At 48.7% G+C, this 17,451-nt stretch overlaps 1 long non-coding RNA gene across 1 annotated transcript; it reads right to left on the reverse strand.

The window, feature by feature from the left end:
* Window positions 1-3,681: 3,681 nt before the first annotated feature.
* LOC144587324 (uncharacterized) lies at window positions 3,682-17,113 on the reverse strand. The gene is made up of 2 exons (XR_013542481.1): window positions 16,459-17,113; window positions 3,682-4,270 (listed from the first exon to the last, which is right to left on the reverse strand). It is a non-coding gene; the product is annotated as an uncharacterized LOC144587324 (long non-coding RNA).
* Between the last annotated feature and the right edge of the window lie 338 nt (window positions 17,114-17,451).

The following is a 17,451-nucleotide window of genomic DNA, read 5'->3' on the forward strand; positions in this document are numbered from 1 at the left end:
TAGCCCACTGGTCTTCCAAATCCTGAGGTAAATAAACAGGAATTTTTCCTACAGAGTCATTCCCTATCTTTAATCCCCCCCAGATCTGGGATCAGAAGCCCCGCCACTAAGCTTTTCCACAAAAGCTCTAGCAGGTCACCCCCTTCTTCACCACAGATCTCTGACTAAAAAGTTATCCTTGACTCAAAAAAATTCACTTTCAAACTCTGGCTTTGAAAATGAATTTTGTTTCATATCCCGCCGCTGGACACCAATTGTGACGTTTGCTAAAACAGGTTTATTGATTACAGTTAGTTTCTAGGATAATTCATAAGCATATTCTTTCGGTTTCACCAAGCATCAATATTAATCTTCTATATATTAAATATCACAGGTTACTAATCACTCCTCAGACCCCGAACTATCCTCTCAGATTCCTAACAGAGACTCCCTTAGACTGCCTTCTCCTCTCAGGCTCCGCCTTTTTAAAATCTCTCTCAGCTCCACCTCTCAACCACATTAGCATAGAACATGAATAATACATGACATTACCTAACAAAGGGTGAATGCTACCCCTTTCCTTGTAAGGTAGCTGCCCCAGCCGAGTCATCATTTGGGTCACTCTCTTCTGCACCTTTTCCAATTCCACTCTGTCTTTTTTTTTTTTTTTTTTTTTGAGGTGTGGCAACCGGAACTGTACACAATACTCCAGGTGCAGCCTTACCATCGTTTTGTAGAAGGGCATTATAATGTTGGCTGTTTTGTTTTCAGGCTGATTTTTAATGAGCCCTAGCATAGAATTGGCCTTCTTCACTGTGGCCACACACTGGGTTGGCACTTTCATCAAGCTGTTCACCAGCACACCAAGATCTCTTTCCTGACCTGTCACAGACAGCTCAGAACCCATCAGCTGATAATTAAAGTACTGTATTCGCGAAGGCTTTCATGGGCGGGATCTAATGGTTGTTGTGGGTTTTTCGGGCTCTTTGGCCGTGTTCTGAAGGTTGTTCTTCCTAACATTTCGCCAGTCTCTGTGGCCAGCATCTTCAGAGTGCTATTCCTGTCCTCTATCTCCAGCTCATTGATGAACAGGTTGAAAAGCACTGATCCCAGAACAGATCCCTGGGGCACACGGCTTTTCACCTCTCTCCATGGTGAAAATGGCTCATTAGCATCTACTGTACTCTGTTTCCTGGTTATCAACCAATTCTCAATCCAGAAGAGGACCTGCCCTCTTAGCATCTGACGGTGGAGTTTTCTCAGCAGCTTTTGGGGATGGACCATGTCAAACGCCCTCTGAAAATCCAGATAGCCCATATCCACTGGTTCGCCCGCATCCACACGGCCTTTTCAAAGAAGTCTAAAAGGATTGTGAGGCTAGCCATGCCGATTTTTATTCTCTTGTCACCCACTGAGAACCATAGTAGACAAAGTTGTACAGCAGTTTTCTGCCTGCAATACCAGCTTAAGCACACACACCCCAATTACGCTGGGAGCCAATTTTATATCATTCTCTTGGTACTATGAGGGTAATTAAACACTGCAAACACAATGAACTCTGAAGTACCTCTATAAGTAAAAACAAATGAAAAAAGAAGCTATTGTGCTTTGGACACATCTCGAAAGGACAAGATTCACAGGAAAAGGTTGATGACAGCCTGGAGAGAGGAAGACCTAATGGATTGACTTCAGAAGGGAATCCACAGCTATGACTTTGCCAGACTCCGTTTGTTGAGCACAGGTACCTCAGTTCTTAATAAGGCACTCAAAATATTTTCCTGTTTTTATACTGACGTTTTGAAATACATCCAAATGGCTCAGACCAACTTTGCTTTCTTATACTGCATTCTACTTATTAATCGGAAGAGGGGTACAAAGCGCACCCCAAGTGAAACTTTCCCCTAGGGATGGAGAAATAAGTGTTTTTTGACAGCCACCCCTTGAATTGCACGAGAAAATCTGGGGAGTTGTGGCCCAAAACCACAACACTCTCCTCTGGCCCCGACCCCACCCCAGTTGCTCCCACTGACTATAGGAAGCTTTGAAAAGAGTGGAGAGGACTTGGTGATTTTCCCCCTTTCAAGCTCTCCCTGGGGAGCAGCAGGACAGAAAGACCTCTAATTTCCCCTTCCTCCCCACTTTCTCTCCTAAAGGGTCCAGAAGAAGCCCCTCAGTCACTTCCTCTCCCCACCTGTCCTTATTTATGTCCTCCATTGACCACTTGTCCCTCAAGCAGGTGGCCTCTTTTAGGCATTACTAAATCTGGGCTTGATGGAACTTCTCTCTCTTTCTCTCTCTCTCTCTCTCTCTCTCTCTCTCTCACACACACACAAAGTTTCCCCGTGTCGTTTGCGCCAAGACTTTCTCTTCCGTTCAAGAGGGTCCCGGCAGGAGCCTCTCCCAAGGACCCCTTGCCTGAAGCCCCTCTGATCCCCCTTTGCAGCCCCAGCATCTCCTCCTCCTCCACACCCAGGGTCGTCCCCCTGCTTCCTCTCTGCCCCCTCCCTGTTTATTCCTTCTTCTTGCTTGGAATTTCCTGGGACTCTTAGTGCAATATTTGGGGAGGGGGGGCCTACCCTCCCCAGGTCCCATCATGTCCTGCTTCGGAGAGGATGTTGTCACTCCAAGTGGGAGACAGAGATCCAGGATGCGCTTTTTAAAGGCTGATGCAGGGGAGGGGGAGCCTCGGACTTTTGGAGGGGGGGAGCCTTTTGTGAGGATGTGAGAGGATCAGAAGGTGCTTCCAGGCATCTTCCTTATCAGGAGAAGTGAGGAGCTCCCAGGCAGAAGCTCAGAGGCAGAGGCCATCCTTCTGCCACTCTCGCCACCTCCCTTTCCTGGCAGGTCGCCTTTGAGGAAAGGGAGCCCTTGGCAGGGAAGCCAGCCACCGGTTGCCGCCCCCCCCTCTCTTAACCCCCTGAGGGCACAGTTTGGTTTCTCTCTGGCGTTTTAAGGAACTAAGCCTTGAGGGGCAGAAACGTGAGAAAGGACACACACACCCGCAATTCACCAGCTCTCTCTCTCTCTCTCTCTCTCTCTCTCTCTCTCTCTCCCTCTCTCTCTGTGTGTGTGTGTGTGTGTGTGTGTGCGCAGGCGTGCACCCACCAATCTGGACCTCACCCAGATTGTGCCGCCCCACGACCATAACAACAACCCCCTGCATCCCGGAAACTCTCCCCCCCCCTTGTGTTTGGAAGCCCCGCCCCTCCCACTGCGCCTGGGAAGGTATGCCTTGGAGGACCGATTGGGAACAGAGAGGGAGGAAAGGGGTAGACCGTCTCCTCGCCGGAAGCGGAAGCAGGGAGCGTGCTTTTCCCTCTTCTTTGTCTCTACGGTTCAACGGTGAACGGGCTGGAAGGCGGTCTGTCTGGGCGTTTCCTGCCTCTGGAGGACCTGGAAGGCGGTGAGCCTTTTGTGGGCGGGAGAGAAGGAGGGAAGGTCGTGGAAGGCTCTGGAGGGGATGTGGGGTGTGTGTGTGTGTGGGGGGGGTTTGCATTTTTAAAACCAGCCCCAAAACCACCACCCCCCGTGCAGTCCCGGTTGCCAACTGCTCTGCTTGGCATATTTTGCAGGAATGCGGTGCTTTCGTCGCCTGGTTGGGGTGTGTGTGGTTCAATCCCCCTCCACGGCGCCCCCTTGACTTGACGATCCATCGGGGCTCCCTGCCAGTACTGCCGTTCCTAGATTATTATATTTTGGGGGGGGGGGCTCGTAAGAGGAGGGGGGAGCATTTAGGGAGGCGGTGTTCCTTGAAAACCTTCAGGGAGGGAGGAGTCCCGAGACGTTTCTTGTGGAAGGAGTCCTTTATTTATTTATTTACAATATTTTTTTTAGCTGCACCATTACTAGCGGGCGCAATGCAACATTAAAACTTTAAAAACATTAAAATAGACAATATTATAAAACATTAAAATAGACAATAGTATAAAAATATCCTATATTAAGAACAACTATTAAAACATTAATATCAATAAGTCCTCCTGCTCATATGGCCAGCTAAATAATGCTGTTTAATTAAAATGCTGGCTACGCAGAAAGGTCTTTGCCTGGCGCCGAAAAGTGTTGGATCTCTATAGCGAGGGCGTTGCAAAGTTGGGGGCGGCAACAGCCAAGAAGGCCCTATTTCGACAAGCCATCCCCTCCCACCTTTTCCAGGGATGGCACCTTCAGAAGGGCCTTTTGGTCTGATCTTTATGAAGCTTTCTTAGAGGCTGGGGCTCAGTTTCCTCCGCTCAACTGTACTGTGGGCGCTGCAGAGGTGCTGCCTTAGCAGGTGAGGTTCTTTTCATACCTGCAGGGAGGGAACGAGACAAGTTGGGGAGCCCCCCCTTCCAGGTGTTGCCAAACTTCCAACTTCTCCTTCCTCCAGAAGAAATTGAGGGTAGGAGGGAAGAAATGCAACCCATCAGAAGTCCCAGTCTTAGACATTGTACTGTAAAGGACACGCCATTACTACTGGTAGGAGGGTTCTTGAGGTCCCTGCAGCATTCAAAAAGGGGTTCACTATTCCCATGGAGGGATTTGACCCCCTTCAAAGACATCCTAGATTTCAGGCAAATGGGCTGGATCCGTCCCTGCCCACTCAGCTCACCTTCACCTACAGACCCAATCTGTTTTTCTGGCTCCTCTCCTTTCCCTGAGTGTGTTAAGAGGGAAGCACAATCCGATCCGTTGTTCTCTGCTTCCCACCATCCAGGCCAGCTAACTTGAATGACCAAATCTTTCTCTCTGAGTCTGTAAGAGGCCACTCCATCACCTTCTTCCTCTTCCCCTCCTCCCTCATTATTTCACCATTCGCCGCCTTTCCATTTTCCTTTTTCTGCTTTCCAAAGGAGGTAGAGAGAGATAGAGAGATGGAGATGTATCTCCACATGATATGAAAACTACAAAGCCAGGCACTATTAGGAAATGTCTTTTGTTTGCTTTATCTGAGATGCCTCCAGACTGATTGTTTTCCTTTTCCCCAAGGCAGGGTTTGAAAGTGAGCAGATCTCCACTCACTTCTCTCTGGACCAAAGGGAATAACGTAATTCAAAGTCCCTCTTAACATTTCCTAGTTAAGCGAGTTGCCATTGTTTATTCATAAGATAGAATCATGGCGTTGGAAGGAATCTTACAAGGTTATATAGCCTAATCACCAGCAAAATTAAAATGCATCTGACCAATGGCTGCCCAATTTTCCCTCAGCCTCCACTTGCACTGTTGTACTGCTCAAATAGGAGGTTTTTCCTGATACTCAATTGAAATCTGGCTTCCTGAGTACATAAATATGTGCCCTACACCCTGGTAGGACAGGGAACAGATCCTGCCCATCTGTATGATAACCTATCAAGTATTTGAAGAGTGTGTTCATATCACCCTTTAGTGTTATTTTCTGAAGGCTAAACATGTCCAGTTCTTACAGTCTCTCCTCCTGGGACTTGGTTTCTAGTTCTTCCTCAGTTCTCCTTACTGCCCCCCCGAACCTGTTCCCATTGGCCTCCATCTTCCATATTTATTTATATGTTTGTGTATTGGACTTATATGTTGTCCATTTAGACACAGTCTACTCTGGGCGGCTCACAACAAAGAATATAACAACAATTAACATATAAGATAGTTATACCATCATTTACAGAGATTAACAATCATTCAAGATGGAAATCAGAAGATATTATGTGGTGTCTGGAGGGAAGGCCTGTCTGAATAGCCAGGTCTTAAATTGGCTTTTGAAGCTGCCCAATGAAAGGGCCAAGCGGATCTCAGAAGGGAGATTGTTCCACAGACGGGGAGCCAATACCAAGAAGGCCCGGTTTCTTGTTTTTCTTTCCGGACCTCCCTCGGCGTTAGGCTCCTCAGTTGCCCCTCCTGGCTAGAACGAGTGGTACAAGTAGATCTAGGTGGGAGGAGGCGTTCCGCCAAGCATTGAGGTCCTAAACTGTTTAGGGCTTTGTATGTAATTATTAAAACTTTGAAATCAGTGTGGAAGCGAACAGGCATCCAATGCAAGGCAGCCAGAGTGAGAGGATATCTTGATGTTTTCTAACCTCACTAAGGAGGCTGGCCACCACATTCTGCATCATCTGAAGCTTCCACATCAATCTCAAAGGCAGCCCCACGGAGAGCGCATTACAGTGGTCTAATCTGGAGATTACAAGCGCATGGCCCAGAGTGGTGAGTGCCCCAACATCAAAACATGGAGGCAGCCGGGCAAAGATGAACAGACCACTGACGCCGCCTGAGTTTCCATGGTGAGCGCCAGGTCCAGATGTATCCCCAAGCTGCGAACCTCACTCTTCGCGGTGAGAGTCACCCCCCAAAAGAGGGGGAGTTTCCCAAACCGCCCACCCTCAGGACCCCCGTCTTGTCCGGGTTCAGCCTCAGCCCATTTTCCTGCATCCATTGCAGAACAGCCTCCAAATAGCGCTGAAAGGACAGAACGGCATCCACTGTAATTGGAGAAAAGGAGATGTAGAGCTGAGTGTCATTAGCATTACTGATGGCACGAAGCTCCACACCGCCTGATGATCCCACCCAGCTGCCTCATATAGATATTAAAAAAGCATTGGGGAGATTATCGAACCCTGCGAAACTCCACAATTGACGCTCCATTGGGCCGAATCCCTCTCCCCAAGCTGGGCTCTCTGAGGGCGTTCCTCCAGGAAGGATTGGAGCCAGGCAAACACCAGGCCACCAATTCCCAGCTCGGAGAGCCTCCTCAGGAGGATACCATAGTCAACGGTATCAAAGGCAGCTGAGATACCAAGGAGGATCAGCAGAGACGTTTTACCTCTGTCGGCCTCCCTCAATAGGTCATCCAACAGGGCGACCATTGCCATTTCTCTACCATGGCGCGGCCTGAAGCCTGACTGAAATGGGTCCAGGGCATTTGTTATATCCAAATGCGCCTGAAGCTAATCGGCCACCACCCTCTCCGCCACTTTACTAATGAAAGAAACATTGGCAACGGGCCTATAATTGTCAATTTCATCCATCGCCAAATTCTGTTTCTTTCCAATGGGCTTAATGAGTGTCTCCTTGAGGGCAGGGGGAGCCTGTAGTCTATAAGACTACACGGTAGTTTATAAGAGTCCTAGGTAAAGGTAAAGGTTCCCCTTGACAATTTTTGTCCAGTCGTGTTCGACTCTAGGGGGTGGTGCTCATCCCCGTTTCCAAGCCATGGAGCCAGCGTTTTGTCCGAAGACAATCTTCCGTGGTCACATGACCAGTGCGACTTAGACACGAACGCTGTTACCTTCCCACCGAGGTGGTCCCTATTTATCTACTTGCATTTACATGCTTTCGAACCGCTAGGTTGGCGAGAGCTGGGACAAGTGACGGGCGCTCACTCCGTTGTGTGGATTCGATCTTATGACTGCTTGGACTTCTGACCCTGCAGCACAGGCTTCTGCGGTTTAGCCTGCACCACCACCATGTCCCTCTCCCTAGCAGGCCTAGCAAGTGCCAAATAGGAAGAAGTAAGACTTGACGTGATTTGGAGATGACACCCCTGTGAATGCAGCTCAAAAGAGCCTTCCCCCCTTTTTTACAACCAATTCCCATAATAACAGAAAGGTGGTCAATGCCCCATCACATATGGGGAAGAACAGCCATATATTATGCTTGTTGAGTGTTCCCCAACAGTTAAGTACATTTATGAGGTAAAAGCCTTTTTCTGCCGTCTCCATGCCTTTAAGAAAGCAGAGGAGTCTGTTCAGAAAAATGAAACAACGCCACTCTTCAGCCACAGATTCCCTGTTTGTGTTCCTGGGCACAGGATGGAGAATAGAGGGGAGGAGACCAAATGGTTGTATAGTGGTGCCTTGACTTATGAATGTCTTGACTTGCGACCAATTTCTGTTACAACCAGCTCCGGTCACAAAATTTTGCTTTGACTTGCGACCTGCAGTTTTGAGATACGACTGGGAAAAAAAGGCAGGGAATTTGAACTGCTTCCCCTCCTTTTGTTCTTCAGTTAACCGTTGGTTAGCGAAGAGTCTGCTTATCTGTAGCTCCTGGGTGGGTTCGGAGAGAGACTTTGGACTGCCTGGTACTGTATGGTACTCTACTGTACTGTTTTTTTTTGGGGGGGGGGATTTTTTGCTTTTTGACTTCCTTTTTTAACACAGAGAGACTGCCTTTTCTTGGTGAGTACTGAGTTTTGCAACATGGGTTTGGCCTGTGTATGGGGGGGTTATATTTCTGTGCTCTGATGGGTCTTGCAGTGTGTGATTGTATCATTTTTAGTCCCTGCTGGAATGTGTGTTTTTTTTCCTGTGTCTCCTAGGATTTGTGTACTGTACTGTGCGGTGTGCTGAACAGTACTGATGGCTTCAAAGAAAACTCAGAGCAGAGGGAAGAAGAAGATCATCTCCATTCAAGTGAAGAAGGACATCATCGAAAAGCATGACCGTGGCATGCGTGTGACTGATCTGGCCTCTGAATACAAGATGCTAAAGTCAACCATCTCCACCATATTGAAGAAGAAAGATGTCTTGAAAGACATCGATGTGGCAAAAGGAGTCACGATCCTAACAAAGAAAAGGACACCCCTGATTGAAGAGGTGGAAAAACGTTTACCAATATGGATCATTGAGAAACAGCTGAAAGGGGAAAGCATCAGTAAATCCATGATTTGTGAGAAAGCCAAGAAGCTGCACAGTGATTTAATGGAAAGAAACCCCTCCGGAAGTGCACCACAAGAAGAATTCAAAGCCAGCAGAGGGTGGTTTCACAAGTTCCAAAAGAGAAGTGGCATCTGCAGCATTACAAAACATGGGAAGGCTGCAAGTTCTGGCCATGCTGCTCCAGAAGCCTTCGAACTGGACTTTGTCAAATTCCTCAAGGAAGAAGAATACCTCCCCCAGCAAGTCTTCAATTGTGATGAGACAGGGCTCTTCTGGGAGAAGATGCCCAACAGAACCTTCATCACTCAGGACGAACAGAAGATGCCGGGCCACAAACCCATGAAGGATAGATTGACCCTTTTGCTGTGTGCCAACACCACCGACATGATGAGACATGGGGAGGCTGCAAATGCTGACTATGCCACTGCAGAAGCCTTCAAGTTGGACTTTGTCAAATTCCTCAAGGAAGAGGAATACCTCCCCCAGCAAGTCTTCAATTGTGATGAGACAGGGCTCTTCTGGAAGAAGATGCCCAGGAGAACCTACATCACTCAAGAGGAACAGAAAATGCCGGGCCACAAACCCATGAAGGACAGATTGACCCTTTTGCTGTGTGCCAACGCCACTGGCGATCTGAAGATCAAGCCTCTTCTGGTGCACCACTCCGACACTCCTCGCCCATTCCATCGAGAGAACGTTAACAAGGCCACACTGCCTGTCATGTGGAGGGCCAACGCAAGGGCTCGGATGACAAGGCAGCTGTTTCTGGAGTGGCTCTATGAAGTGTTTGCACCCACTGTGAAGAAATATCTTTCTGACAACCAGCTTCCTGAAAGGTGCCTTCTGCTGATGGACAACACCCCGGCTCACCCCCCATCCTTGGTGGAGGACACTGACGAGGATTTCATCAGGGTCAAGTTCCTCCCCCAAAAAACAACACCTCTTCTGCAGCCCATGGACCAGCAAGTGATCAGCAACTTCAAGAAGCTCTACACGAAGGCGCTCTTCACCAGGTGTTTCAATATCACCGAGGAGACGTCCTTGACCCTGAAAGAGTTCTGGAGGTCACATTTCAATGTCCTCCACAGCGTCAGACTCATCGACAAGGCCTGGCAAGATGTCACAACCCAGACCTTGAACTCAGCCTGGAGGAAACTGTGGCCAGAATGTGTCACCAACAGTGGCACTGAGGGGACTGATGCACAGTTGGTGAGGGACATCGTCTCCATGGGTGAAGGCATGGGTCTGGATGTCAGTGAGGAGGATGTAGAGGAGCTGATTGAAGAACACAAAGAGGAGCTGACGACGGAAGAACTTGCAGAACTGCAAACCGAGCAGCGGAAGGCTCTTGTGGAGGAGTTTTCCACTCAGGAAGAGGCACTTCGGGTTAGCAGTGAGGAGATAAGATCCATCTGCATGAAGTGGAACGAGTGCCAGGACTTCTTTGAGAAGCACCACCCAAACAGGACTGTGACAGGCAGAGCTTTGGACATGATGAACGACAAAGTGGTCCGCCATTTCAGAAAGGTTCTGCAGCACAGGGCGAATCAGGTAACGTGGGACAGCTTTTTCACGAGAATGGAGCCTGCGGGCAAGAGACAGCGACAGGAAACCCCTGGAGAAGATGACCCAGAGGAGGGGAGCTCTACCTCCCCACGATGACCATCTCACCTTTTAAAAGGTGTTTTGTTTAAAAGGTGTTTAAAATGTCTTTCTTCTTTTCCCATTGTTACCTCCCTCCTTTCCTGCCCCTTTTTAACCTTAGAGGTTATCTTATGTTTAAAAAAAAGTCTCCCCCTAGTGGATGGATGGTTTGTGATATAACCAGCGCCTTGAAACATGATTAAAAAAACAGCTGGAACAGATTAATCGCGTTTCAGTGTATTCCTAGGGAAATGGTGCTTTGAATTCTGGCCAATTGGAGTTATGACCATTATCCCAGAATGAATTATGTTCTCAACTCAAGGCACCACTGTAACTTGAACCCATTGTTGCGTGTCCTACTCTGTGTGATGATATTGAAGAAAAAGTGGGTCTTGTAGTCAATGAGAATGAGAGAAAATTGAGTCTGTTAAGTTTCAAAGTGAACAGAGTTGAAGACATTGGAATGTGATAAAGGCTGAGAGGCTGTTTTTCCTTATTTACAGCCAGGCTGTAAAACCTGTGAGTGAATCCTGACAAGAGTGCAAGGTTGAGGAGGCCCAGTGTGGAGACCCAACAAATTCCCTTCAAATTGGAATGGAGATAAACCACCTGCATCTCCATGAGAAATGGAGGCAGATTGGACAGTTATGCCTCTTTGAGTTAATTGGTTTACAGTGAAGGAGGTCCGAGGAATGTAGAAAAATGGACGATGGGTTATGTTGGAGAGAACTTTTTTCCTAAGAAAAGTTCCTGATGGATTGTGTTATATAGCTGAATGAATGTAGTGTGATAAGGAACAAACAGGTGGGACTAGCCCACCTCAGTTCATTGTAGTGCTTCTTATTTTAATGGGAAATAGCTTTTTTATTTAACTATTGTAACCTTTGAACATGTCTTCATGCGAATGCTTGAGCAAAATAAACTGTTTCTATGAATTTATATTTTCTTAATATAAAATAATTAAAACCTCCACTGAGGACTAGTCTCTTGGACCAGCAAGGTTTGGCTAAATCCAGAAGAGTGGAAAAGTCACCAACTGGCTACCACAGAGAAGTCCTAATTAACTGAGCTGTTGTGAGTTCTAAGGAATCACAGAGCCCATGCTTAAGTACTTGAAAATACTGAATAAAGTGAAGTGTTCTTTTAAAGGTCAGGCACAGATACTATACATTGCTGAGGCTTGAGGACTTACCTCAGTGCAAAGTGGTAGATTTGTGTATGTGATCACAGAAAAATAGGAAGGCAATTAACCTTAGAGAAAGTACAAAGAAGTTGACCACAGATGTCCGAGTCAGCAGAGTATCAAGGTGACGCCCTGAGAACCCTTTTTATTAACTTAGCAAGTTTACATAGTATGTTGAGAGAATTCAGATAGGATATAGTGGTGCCCCGGTTGACGATTACCTCGTTAGACGAGGAAATCGCTTAATGATTAGCTTTTTGCGATCGCGAACCAATGTTTAAATGGGGGAATTTAGCTTCACGATGACCAGTTCCCTGCTTCGGGAACTGGTTTTTCACTTAACGATGATCAAAACAGCTGATCGTCGGGTTTCCAAAATGGCCACCTGCTGTGCAAAATGGCTCCCTGCTGTGTTAGGACGGATTCAACGCTATACAGGGGGCAGAAAATGGCCCCCCTAAGGAGGATCTTCGCTGGACAAGCAGGTATTTCGCCCATTGGATCGCATTGAACGGTTTTCAATGCATTTCAATGGGCTTTTTAATTTCGCTTGATGACGATTTCGCTCTACAGCGATTTCGCTGGAACAGATTAACGTCATCAAGCGAGGCACCACTGTACTAGTTACCTAATCGCCACTAGGATTGGCCGAAGAAACTCTTTGAACTTCTGCTCTAGCTCTAAGCAAGAGGGAAGAATAAGCGGTCATCTGTTCTGGATTAATCGTCGCTATGTTGAAACATTGCTAAAGGGATCAAAAAAAACCATTGGAACGCATTAAACATCGTTTAATGCGTTCCAAATGGGCCCCAAACTCACCATTCAGCGATGTTCCTCCATAGGGGCGACCATTTTTGGTGCCTCTAAAGCGAGGCAACACAGCGGGGCGGCCATTTTGGAACTGCCGACCAGCTGACCGAAAATGGGGCCTGTGGCATTTTCCCCCAGCTGAGCGGCGGGAGCTTCAAAGGCCCGCCGCTCAGCTGGGAGAAAATGTCTGCAGTCGGTCTGCGGTGGCTTTGGAAGGACCCCGAAGCCACCACCGACTGACCGACATTTGCCTTCCGAGCTCTCAAAGGGCTTTCCCCCCGACATTGGAGAAAGCCCTTTGAGAGCTCGGAAGGCTCTCAGCAGTGGCGGGGGCAGGGTAGGGGGTATCCGGATGGCTTCCAGGTGAAGCACTGGAAGCCATCCGGACCCCCCTACCTGGCCCCCGCTGCCGGGAGCCATGCTGTGCCCGCCTATCCCAGCCATGTTGGGACTCCTGGGAGTCCGAGCATGGCTGGGATAAGCGGGTGCGGCGTGGCTCGCGGGGGCAGGGTAGGGGGGTCTGGATGGCTTCCAGGCGAAGCGCTGGAAGCCATCTGGAACCCCCCTGCCCCGCCCCCGCCGCTTGGAGCTGCCCCGTGCCCGGCCAGCGCATCCGAGCAGCGGTGGAGAAGCCTTCCCCCGAGGCCTCTCGGAAGCACTGGTTGCAAAAATGCCGGCCAGCGCTTCCGAGAGGCCTCGGGGGAATGCTCCTCCTCCAGCCCTCAGGCGCACTGGCAGGCATTTTCGTGGCCGGCGCCTCTGAGCGCCGGCGTCGGAACCTTCCCCCTCCTCCCAGCTCTGAACGACCCACCCCTCACCCTCATCTCTGCCACCGACGCTTGGCTTGGAAGCGGCTTCCAAAGCCCAGCAGCGGTGTCGGAGAAAGGGGTGAGGGGTTGGGAGGAGGGCAAGGCTCGGGAATACCCGAGCTTTGCCCTCCTCAACACACCCCTCACCCTCATCTCCGCCACTGACGCTGGGCTTGGAAGCGGCTTCCAAAGCCCAGCAGCGGCGTCGGAGAAGGGGGTAAGGGGTTGGGAGGAGGGCGGCTGTGATCCGCGTCGCGGCCAGCTACCCCATCCATGGATGGACTCATGGATGGGGAAGCCGGCCGGGGGGGCGGATCCAAGCCCAGGATGCCTGAAAGGCATCCGGACCCCTCCCACCCTGCCCCCGCGGCTTGGATCCGCATCGCGGCTGGCTACCCAGTGCATGGTCGGACTCGTGAGAGTCCGACCATGGGGGGGTAGCCGGCCGGGACACGGATCCCGGCCGCGGGGACAGCGTGGGAGGGATCTGGATGCCTTTCTGGCATCCGAAGGGGAATCCCGGTGGTGGCCTCAGAAGGACCCTTCGGAAGAGTCCTTCCGAGGCTACTGCCTGCATTTCCCCCCAGCTGAGCGGCGGGAGTGTGGTCCTTCGGAGGCTCCCGCCGCTCAACTGGGGGAAAACGGTGCCTATGGGGAAAAATCACAAAGCGATTTTCCCCCATAGGCAAGATCGTAATGCAATCGCAAAAGCGATGGCAAAAAAGCCATCGCTATGCGATTTCATCGTTAAACGAGGCGCTCGTTATACGAGGCACCACTGTATTTCATATATTTGTGAAATACATCTAAATATTTTTGGAGAGGGCCAGAAGGCAAAGCTTTGAAACAGGTGGTTATGATGGAAAAGAAGGTTGGTATACATTAAATAAAACAACAATAGTCTCCATCTCCTCAAATGTAGTGCACTGGCTGGGTGGGATAGCTTTTCTGGCCAGTTTTTCTTTGCAATAATGGTAATGTCAGCTCCTTTATCAATCAGGCCATTAAGAACAAGCAATCCAATTTTAAGAGGGAGTTGGGACTGCGAGTGCTCAAGGGCAGTTGAGGCAGCTGCAACTCAAGTACAACCAAAACCCCCACTACGAGGGTTGGTAGAAGGACCCATCTGTGTTAATGGCAGCAGCAACAATTGAGCGATAGATTCACCTGTAGGAAGGACCTGTGGGTATATTAGACCAGGTTTGAATAATTAGAGGTCCGTGACCCCTTGTACAACAAATAAACCCCGTGCAGAGATGCTAGAATGGGGGAGAATGAGACCCACAGTGTCTTTGGGTATTGGTCCATGATGTGCTGTTTTGACTTTGCAGTCAGCGAGAGGGAATTGATAGTCGATCAGCTGTGATCAAATCATGACCGGCACTTTTAACAGTAGTCGGTCAAATTTCCTTGAACTGGGGTAGTATTCACCGAGTTCCCCTCACTTAAATTTTCATGAACATGGTGTCCTTGGTTGTTACGAACCACAGGACAAACAGACATAAAAGGGAGGACATCAACAGAATCCTCTGGTTGGCCTTTGGCCATAACATCAGGTAGCATTTGATGCACTGCTGAGGGAGGAGGGGGGAAGAGGGAGAGGAGAAGGGACTGTAGCAACAGCGTAAGAAGCTGCGTAAGAAGGGAGATTGCTTCTATTTTCATGGAGAGCAGGAGGCCTGGAGGGTGACAGAATCTGAGGGCCTGTTGGAAGATGAGGAGTTGGTAAGCAACAGAAGGGGCAGCAACCTAGTATTTTTTTTCCTTCTGAAGAAATCACCCAAGCACAGATTGGATGCGGGAGCCATTTTTGGCAGTAAAGTTGTGAGTAATCCACAGTAAGTCACTGGAGGAAGGTGATCCGACCAGGTCAATCTTTCAATTACGGAGGAGAGGAGAACAAACAGATACCGCGTTGAAAATTGACGATAAAGTAAGTTGAAGCCTTTGATTTATGAACAGCCCCATACAGTGGAAAGAGAAACTAGAGTGCAGAATATTTTTGGCTGAAAGAAGGGAAGAGACGGCTAGCTTGCTTATCAGTCCTGCTGCCTCAGAAAGTGAAACTAACTTCTAGCTTGCAGGCCGGTCTCAAGGCTGAACACTGAGAGACTGAAAGGGGGAAAAAACTGATCCTGGAAATAATCCCTGGGTGACATAATATAACTACAGACTGGATTTAAAGCTGTTATCAGTCAGGAAAACAGATTGAAAAACATCGTGCTGTCGGATTTCTTAATGTAGACAGAGCTCCATTATGGATTAATGGAAGGAACATACGGTGCCTTATGAGGACACCTACTGGAGGAAGATGTTGCTGATCGCAATTCTTGGCCCACTTGTCTAGGCCGTTTTGGCATTGGGAAGATGAATGAAAATGGCCAATGCTTGCTGGAGTTTTGCTGTTATTATGGTCTTTGTGTCAGCAATATATTTTTTAATGTGAAGGTTTAACACAGAGTTTCCTGGAGACATCCAAGATCCAAGAAATGGCATAAACTCGATTTGATCCTCACTAGATGCTCTAGCCTTCCTAGTACAGTCGTGCCCCGCTTAACGATTGTCCCGCATTACGACAAATCTGCTTTACGACGCTTTTTGCGATCACAGTTGCGATTGCAAAAACGATGGTCTAAATGGGGGAATTTTGCTTAGCGATGATCGGTTCCCTGCTTCGGGAACGTATTTTCGCTTTACAACTATCAAAAAAAGCTATTGTTGGGTTTTCAAAATGGCCACTGGGTGCTTAAAATGGCTCCCCGCTGTGCTTACGGACGGATTCCTCGCTATACAGACAGCGAAAATGGCCGCTGCATGGAGGATCTTCACTGGACGGTGAGTTTTTACCCCATTGGAATGCATTGAACAGTTTTCAATGTGGTTTTTAATTTTGCTTTAAGATGTTTTTGCTTAACAGCGATTTTTCTGGAACGGATTATTGTAGTTAAGCGAGGCACCACTGTATTACAATCACACGCAGTTACCAGAGTGCTGATTGTGATACTGGGGTCTAGTAGAGTACAACTGCAAACAAAGAAGTTGTATCACACGAAAAAGGAAGGAAGACCACGCAGTGGTGCCTAGACTTATGAACACCTTGACCTACGAACATTTTAAGTTACAAACAGCTCCTTTCACAAAATTTTGCTTTGACTTGCAAATGGAGCTTTGACTTATGAACGAAAAAAACTTGGAGAAGGGGGGAAATTTGAACTTTCAGTTACCGGTTGGCCAGAGAAGAGGCTCCTTGTCTGCTACCTCACTCACCCTAGCAGTTAGCGTGTGTGTGTTCCGAAAGAGGCCTCAGACTGCCTGGTGCAGTACTTTTTGCTTTTTAACTTTTTAAAAACTGCCTCTTCTGGGTGGGTTTGGTCTGTGTGGGAGGGTATGTTTCATTTTGCCTACTCGACGCCCGCCCAGCGCTCACCTTCTCTCTGCTTGCATCTTCTCCTCCCCCGCCCCGGTGTGGGGATTACAGTGGATCCTCTACCTACAGAATTAATCCATATTGGAACAGTGTAAGAAGGTTGGAAAGTACATAGGTCAAAAATGCATTTGCCAAACCGTAACCGGCCCAAGAACCCCCCCAGAAAAAAAATTTAAATACATTTAAAAAAATTAAACCTTACCTTTTCAAAGCCTTCCAGGGGTTTGCTGCCGCCGCCATTGCTGCTGCTGGAGGACTCCAAGGGCTTTGGCACCGCTGCCGGAGGCCTCTCAGAGCTCCCCCACCCCGGCCGGGTTTCCCAGGGTGGACCGGGCCTACCAAGGGAGTCAGTAGACTGGGCCTACCAGAGGAAGCCTTCACCTGGTAGTCCCGGCCCACTCTGGGAAAGCCTGCATTAGTGGTGGGGGACCTCCAGAGGCTTTCCGCGCCACCATGGGAGGCATCTCGGAGGTGAATACCACCACCGTCATGCTTCAGAGGCACTATCGGTGGCAGGGGGGACCTCCAAGATGCCTCCCATGGCGGCGGAGAAGCCCTGGAAAGCATTCAGAGGCAGATCGGCAGCATATGGACTGGAAGGGGGAGGCGGAGAAAGCGCCAAATTTGAATTTGGTGCTTTCCCTGCCTCCCTCTTCTGGTCTGTAGGTTGATTCTACGGCCGCAGGTTGACAGGTCTCAAAGTCAACCTGAGGAATTGTTCATCGCAATTCAGTGAATAAGTTGTAACAGGATCAGGATTTAGTCAAGCAACATGTAACAAAGTAACACAGCTGGGTTAATTGAGACAGCTGTGTGACAACCAATTTGATTGGTTGAACCAAGAATAAAACTAGCCAAGCTTGCAGACACAAACTGTTGGGTAGATGGGATTGTTGTGTTGCTGGTGGTCGTGTTGTTGAGAACTGTATATACTGCATCGCTGGATGAAGACTTGCCATATTGCAAGGAGAAGATCCTGGAGGAAGACTATCT

The sequence above is a fragment of the Pogona vitticeps genome, chromosome 2 (assembly GCF_051106095.1).
Source record: "Pogona vitticeps strain Pit_001003342236 chromosome 2, PviZW2.1, whole genome shotgun sequence".
NCBI lineage: Eukaryota > Metazoa > Chordata > Lepidosauria > Squamata > Agamidae > Pogona > Pogona vitticeps.